This window comes from Saccostrea cucullata, unplaced genomic scaffold (genome assembly GCF_032062105.1).
Source record: "Saccostrea cucullata isolate Sc308-1 unplaced genomic scaffold, CSIRO_AGI_Scuc_v1 ctg6326, whole genome shotgun sequence".
In the NCBI taxonomy this organism is placed as follows: domain Eukaryota; kingdom Metazoa; phylum Mollusca; class Bivalvia; order Ostreida; family Ostreidae; genus Saccostrea; species Saccostrea cuccullata.
This window is the reverse complement of record NW_026938423.1, coordinates 71,158-78,176: the sequence shown is the minus strand read 5'-3', so window position 1 is coordinate 78,176 and position 7,019 is coordinate 71,158. Positions and strand designations below refer to the sequence as shown.

The 7,019-nt window shown below is 32.8% G+C and overlaps 1 long non-coding RNA gene across 1 annotated transcript; it reads right to left on the bottom strand.

Moving 5' to 3' along the window:
- Positions 1 to 225: 225 nt before the first annotated feature.
- On the bottom strand, positions 226 to 5,882 carry LOC134250214 (uncharacterized). Its single transcript, XR_009988442.1, has 5 exons — positions 5,796 to 5,882; positions 5,641 to 5,708; positions 5,163 to 5,288; positions 905 to 1,030; positions 226 to 823 (listed from the first exon to the last, which is right to left on the bottom strand). It is a non-coding gene; the product is annotated as an uncharacterized LOC134250214 (long non-coding RNA).
- Positions 5,883 to 7,019: the final 1,137 nt, after the last annotated feature.

The following is a 7,019-nucleotide window of genomic DNA, read 5'->3' as shown; positions in this document are numbered from 1 at the left end:
CTTAGATCCATGACATGTCCATAAAACTTTGAACGGATTATGTCTAAAAGACTTGAGATTGTGTCTTACTGGTTAGTTTTATATTTTAGTTAATTTAAGTGGTAGGGTCTCCATTTGAGTGAAAAATTCTCGAGACGTTAAACAACAAGCAAACAAACACACCTGAGTATTAGTAAGATAGAAATTAAATAACAAATCAATATATCAAAATGTATTGGCCAAAATAAAAGTAGGGAATGTATTTACTACAAATATTTAAACACACAAATCTTTATCTGTATTAAATAAATATTTCTAATAATGGATATATCTCGTTTTAAAAATTGTAGGATTAGATTTTAAAAGAAAAATTCCCAGTTTTTTTCCAAAGGTCACTCCGGTATATGAATTGTTTATAAAGCGGTCGTAAGAATACTGAAGAATGATTTCAAACAATACCTCGTGACTGTGATTTTAGTAACCTGTGTTATTATGAAGACAAACTTTAAATTCTATTTTTAAAAATAAAAAAGTGTAATCCGAAAAGTTAAAACTACGAAGATGATTTAGGAGTCTCTGAGTTTTGCATACTGGTGTTCTATTCTGGCCCTGCTTTCCTTTAGTTGTTGATAATCTGAAATTTCCGTGTACCCGCTCTCTAGTGCTGTGTCTTCCGTCGTCTCGTCTTGGTTAGTCCGTCCCTGTTTCTTAACAAGGTTACTTGATGACGTCATCGTCTTGTCTTTCAGGGGAATAGGAGTAAGGTATTGCCCTTGAATTGATTGAGCTTCCACACTCGTCTTCTCATCCCTAACGTTGTTCCTGTTTGTAGTGTATTTCTTCTCTATAAGAAATCGTAAAAATGAAAAATAGCATAAATAAAAACAGGAGATAGTAATATATTTGAGGATTTTAAAGAAATTACCATAATGCAATTTGAACCTCCTGGTAAGAGCACCTGCCATAGACGAACAAATGATTCCAAATAAAACTCCTACAGCCCCTAGGATCTCTCCACTGTAAGACTTTGTGCTCTTGTCAACAGCGATATCTAAAGAATCAAAGAATAAAAGTAAACATTTGATTAAACTGACCTTTTCAATGAATTGAAAAAAAATTGCTTCCACTTAGACAAGAATAGGTCCCAGAAAGTCCTTTGTCCTTTGCTGCAGGATTTGTTGGAGATCATTTATACATTTGAAATTTATATAAAGATTATCATATAATGTAAGGTAGACCTATTTCCAAAAACGTTATTGTGTGAGATATATGAAATTTTGATATTCCATTTATTATTACTTATACTTCTTGATTAAAAAGATACTTATTATATGTTAATTTGCATGTTGCAGCAAAAACTTTTGATTTTGGGACAGCATTAACTTAACACAAAATGAACAATCAGACTTAAACAATTTGTAATCTACATTTAAGATCATCAGTCGACTTATACGAGGGATTATCAAAAAATTTTGGACTGAGGCTATCAAATTAGAACTACGTAGTCTGTGCCTTCGAAATTTTCAAGGAACATTAAACAACAAAAAATAAATAATTGTTGAAAATTTGAGCTTAATACGTTCATTATTTGCCAAATTTTTATAAAATTAAAACGACATATAATAACCTGGCGCTGTCGCCGTTCAGTTTCATGACATACGGCAACGTCATTGTTTTTCTATCTCCCCTTCTTCTACCTCATACACTTAGTTTGATGAGATTCCCTGGAACTGAGTAAGACTTAAACCCGTCTTGTTCTTACAACTTTACAATGTCCTGAACAGCAACTTCAGGGCATATAAAATTTCAAATAGATTTATACACTGGGAGAGATCCTCGTTTGATTCTGCCAGCTTATTTTGCTTTTTGGAGTTCAATAGCTACAACACATGATCAACGTCATTTCTGACGTGATTGTTTTTTCACACCTTGACTTCAAATCGACATAAACTTTGCATTCCTTTTCTCTCTGAATTTATTTTGTCATTAAAACAAGTACTCTGGATGCATATTGTTTCTCCGTACTCAGATTAAACATTTCCTAGGTCTGTACCAGTTTTTTTTAAGGGCAGAACTTCATAGAATATTGGAAAAGGATACCCCTCCCCCGTTTTGACATCATTTTCAAGGCCTTATTTGTTTGGAAGCTCCATGTAAAATTTAAGATAAAATGAGGTAAAAATTCCATATTTTATGGAACAATAGTGTCCAAGCGGATACCTGAATTAACGTGATTTTTAGATGTCAAATGTTCATATCAAACGAGTTTTTCTCAGTTACACTTAGGTTGGAAAAACGTCGTGTTCAAGGTTGCGCCGCCTGGACAAACTAATGCTTTCAGAAACCTTACTTATTTATAAAAAATTAATAAAATTTATGACGTGTTTTTTTCTATAAATAGAAAGGACGATGCTTAATAGATATTTTAAAAATTCATTAATGAACCTAAAGCGGTTTTAATTTTATGGCGCTAGTCCACGAACTTTTTGATACCCCCTCGTACTCTAACAATGATAGTAAATTACTGGAATTCGTTCAGCACATAGAAAATTTTGCGACCATAATGCAAGTGTTACTACGTATTCCCTTCAGTACCTTTTTGATATTTGATGAACAAGCAAAAATAACAAACTTTTACTCATATAGAACTGTTGTTTTCAAAAAAGATATATGTTTTTGGCAAAGAAAAAGGTACCGTTTCAATAAAAATATGGACTTGTATTTTTTTTCTAAATGATGGAAGGGAAGTGATAAAAGAAATTAAATTTTATCCTTTCTGAATATGGTACATTTTAACACATTTTCAGAAAAAGTTGCAGATGACATCATTTTTCAGTGAAATTTCCTTTTGTTAATAAATGATACTAGTATGCATCACATGCATTGCAGACAAAGATTTTGAAAAAAAGTGATTTTCCAAAGCATGTTACACAACACATCTAAAAATTAAAGTGGGCAACGGCTGTCGACACTTTTTTTCTAAAGTGAAATAACCACTTAAATGAATAATTTGAAGGCTTTTTCTGTAAGGATATGGAGATAACGAACAGTATTCAATCTCAAAGTCCATTACACAATACAAAATAGGAGCAGAGCAAACACAGACCTCCAAAACATCAGAGGTGTGATCAGGTGCCATGGAGGAGTCTGACACTTCTGTTTCATACTTGGATATTTTACTTGAAAAAGACGCTAATGGTAATCTAACTACCAAACTATATGATAAACGTGATGACTTTCTCTTTTCTATCGTCAACTTCACTTACTTATGCAGCAATATACCTTCATCACCTGCATACGGAGCATATATATCTCAGTTGATTCGATACGCAAGAGCATGCTCTACGTATGGACAATTTCTGAAACGAGGTAAATTTCTGACAAGCAAGTTGATGAAATAAGAATATCAGCAGTTCCGTTTAAAGTCATCATTTCGTAAGTTCTATGGTCGATACAATGACCTTGTCAGCAAATACAATTTATCATTGAGTCAAATGCTGACTGACGTTTTTCATACCAATTTTTAGTCCATTATTTTTACACTGAATTAACGACGGATGTTTTCCATTATTTCCTGATCATGACAAGGAGCACACGGCGGGTATGACCGGTCGGCAGGGGATGCTCAGTCCTCCATGGCACCTGATCCCACCTCTGATGTTTCGGAGGTCCATGTTTGCTCTGCTTTTATTTTGTATTGTTTATGGACCTTGAGATTGAATACTGTTCGTTATATCCTTATCCTTCTGTTTAAAATTAAGATAATTACCAAATTCATGACGTTATATTTCCAGAATGGTCCTCTTTTTTTTCATGATTTATCACATACATGTACAAATTCACTCAATTCCTATTTAACACAATTTTATATCTTTTTGAGAACATTAAGTTTTAAAGAAACAAATAAATAAAGCACAAACCAAACTTTCTTCTTGTCAGACCATCTCCATTTTGTGATACGTGCAAAGATACCTTGCTGATAACGTAATAGGATAATCTTTATATTGTTTGTTTGTGTTTTGGCGCAAAAGTGACATAGTAAAAAAATTAAGAGTTCCATATTTATTGAAAAAGCGGCTGTTATGTTTCCTGTTAATGATGTCAAAAAATTGGACTTTCATTAATCGTGTAAATGTTTTATGATGTGTTGAAAATTTGTTCGTTTTGATGTTTTTAATTTTTGTAAAGTTTTGTGATTTCAAATTTTCTAAATGTTCCCTTGAGCTTTTAAGTAGTTATTTGCCCCAGTTCTAATATATTGTTTTACAGTACTCTTGAAGTTTATCCTTCTCTGTTGCAAATATATTAGTGAGAAGTAAGGAAATAGGCTAAGTGGAACCTGCTCAGTATCGTAATGTTCGTAATGATTTTTATGTAATTTAAGAATCCAGCATATAGCTAGGTATGGTAATTCAGATTCAATTTAATTGCTGAAAATATATATTTAAAAAAAAAGACTTTAACTGACATCTGATTTTGAATTTCCTCTTTAGAAAGGGAACTATGACTCTAAGCGGGATTGCCACTTAAAGACTACACTCCAAGTTCCTCTAAAAACATTCTATCCGAATTTTCTCAAGCGGAGAGCTACAGCTCTGTTTTATCTTCACCTTTTTGTTTCAATTACCATTACACTAAAGGTTTTAGAACACAACCTACAGATTTTGTTTAAAAGTGTCATTTAACCATCATTTAAACAACGGACATTCAATAACTCTCATCTAAGAAATGTATTTTCATGGTGCATTAAGTCAACATTTAACAACATTTTGACAAGGAAAATTAGCTCTCAGACTTACTTTTTATTAATAAATACAAAGACTCCTACCCAAGCTAGAGATGACAAAACAATAGTGACAAAAACAGCAACACCATAGAATGATATGTTGTTTTTCTCTTTGTGCTCAGAATTAGATTTGTGCTAAATGCAATATTTAGAAAGGTTTACTTTCAATTTGAACTAAATAAAATGAATACTTTTTTCTCTTACTCAGTTTGAGAGAATATCTTTGGAATAACGTTTAAAAAAACTTACTGTCTGAGGTTTGGGCGGGGTTGAATAGTAAAACAAATCATTTACAATATATTTGTTACTTGAAAATCGGTTTTATTTATGTAAAATTAATTCAGCCAATTAAAGAATTGAAAAAGAGGAAAATGATTCATCTTATCATAATTCGTACCAAAACAGCCAGTGTGTCGGTCACATCCCTGTCAGTCGGAGCAGTTACAGAGTTGACGGCATCCAAATCCAAAGAATCCAAACCTACAGGGGAATGTACAGTTCACTCCATGTCGTCCAATACAAGCTGATAATAAAATGTGAATATATTTTACATTGTACTTAGTGATTGTTTACCCTTTCATTGCTTGGATTTCTCAATCTAAACGTGTCCAAACTCGAACACTTTACTTCGAAGTTTGGTTGGTGTGGTCTTTGATGTAAGAATTAATTTCTGCTAATAGTATTTAATATTCATTTGCAGAATGGTGGGCAATAAATTGCTTTCTATTAAGTTTACTCAATAAAAACTTAAATTTGCATGTTCAGCTTATGTTTTGTATTACTAAAAGAGAAGAATTTAGTACTATGGATAATATATATTTTAAAAACTAATTGTCGAACGATTCCATTTTATATTTGAAAATAAAACAACTCACGCTTGCAGTCACCGTTGACTACCTCAAAATCCACACAGCAACCCAATCTCATTTTCTTATTCACCTATCTGAAAACAAGGTTAAGAGGTTATACACAAATAATCTAAAATATTGTTTATTAAACTAAAGATTGTTCATAACGAAACAAAGCTCACGAAACATTGCAAACTCCAGGATTGTCTTGGTATTTGGCAGTCGTAACCACAAACAAACCCAAAAATGTAAGAAGTAAAGACATTTTTTATATGTAGCAGCTTGTGATTATCAAATAAAAAAAACCCAGGCATTTCCTGTTCGCAGTTTCGAGTCGATTTAATATTGTGGCTATCATCATTTCCTTTTGTATATGTAACTTAATGGTCCATATGGTGTTATTTTTACCACACCACAGTCCGGCAAAAGTTACATGACCTGTAGAAAAAAAAGGTGTAGCAGTCGGACGGACGGATGGATCGACGGAAGCACAGCATAACAGACGGACAGATATAGGTATCCAGTAAGGTTGAAAAGTTTGTTTTGGTCGAGGTAGCGCAAATGCTTGAAATGAAAGATGGAAATTACGAACAGTATTTAAGTTTAGCCCATAAGTCCATTCAAACAATGAGAATCAGGGGCAAAGCAAATGAGGTCCTCTAAAACATCAGAGGTGGGATCAGATGCCACATAGTGATCAACCCCTGCCGACTTGTCATCCAGTTATGTTCTTCTTGTCATGATCGGGAGGAAATCATTGTTAATAATAACATCAAGGATAAGCATATACACATCATTAGTAAGACTAACTGTAGAGTATGCCAATGTGGCCTGGAATCACCACCAATAGTCTGTTGTTTATAAAATTGAAATAATTCAGCACAGAGCAGCCCGGTATTTCCACATTAAATATCCAATATCACAACAACTCATTTGAAACTCAGATGCTCAATCAGTGCGAGTAACCACAATTATAAGAGCGGCGAAGAACAGCTAGTCTCAGTGTTGGGTACAAGCTAGTTAATAATAAAGTCCAGATTGACACTAACTAGAAATTTAAGAGACAATATTAAGTATCTATAGCCAGGAACAACAATATTCTGGAATTTCAAATACCCTCATGCCATACTTCAGTGAGGAAGGGATCATTCTAAACAACGTAGCATCAAGCATTAAGGATTGAAATGCACTGCATGTTGAATTATTTAAGGAATGAAGCTTAAACTGCCCCAAGTTATGTTATATCTTATAAAATAAGTTAAATTAAGCTTCATTCCTTATAATTTAATTTTAAATACAAATCTAACTCAATTTCATAAAGTTTTCAATTTTTTAATTGGAAAAAACACATGTGTACATAACGTAAGTTTTGAATTTACACGCGCATTAATCTATACTTAAGTTTC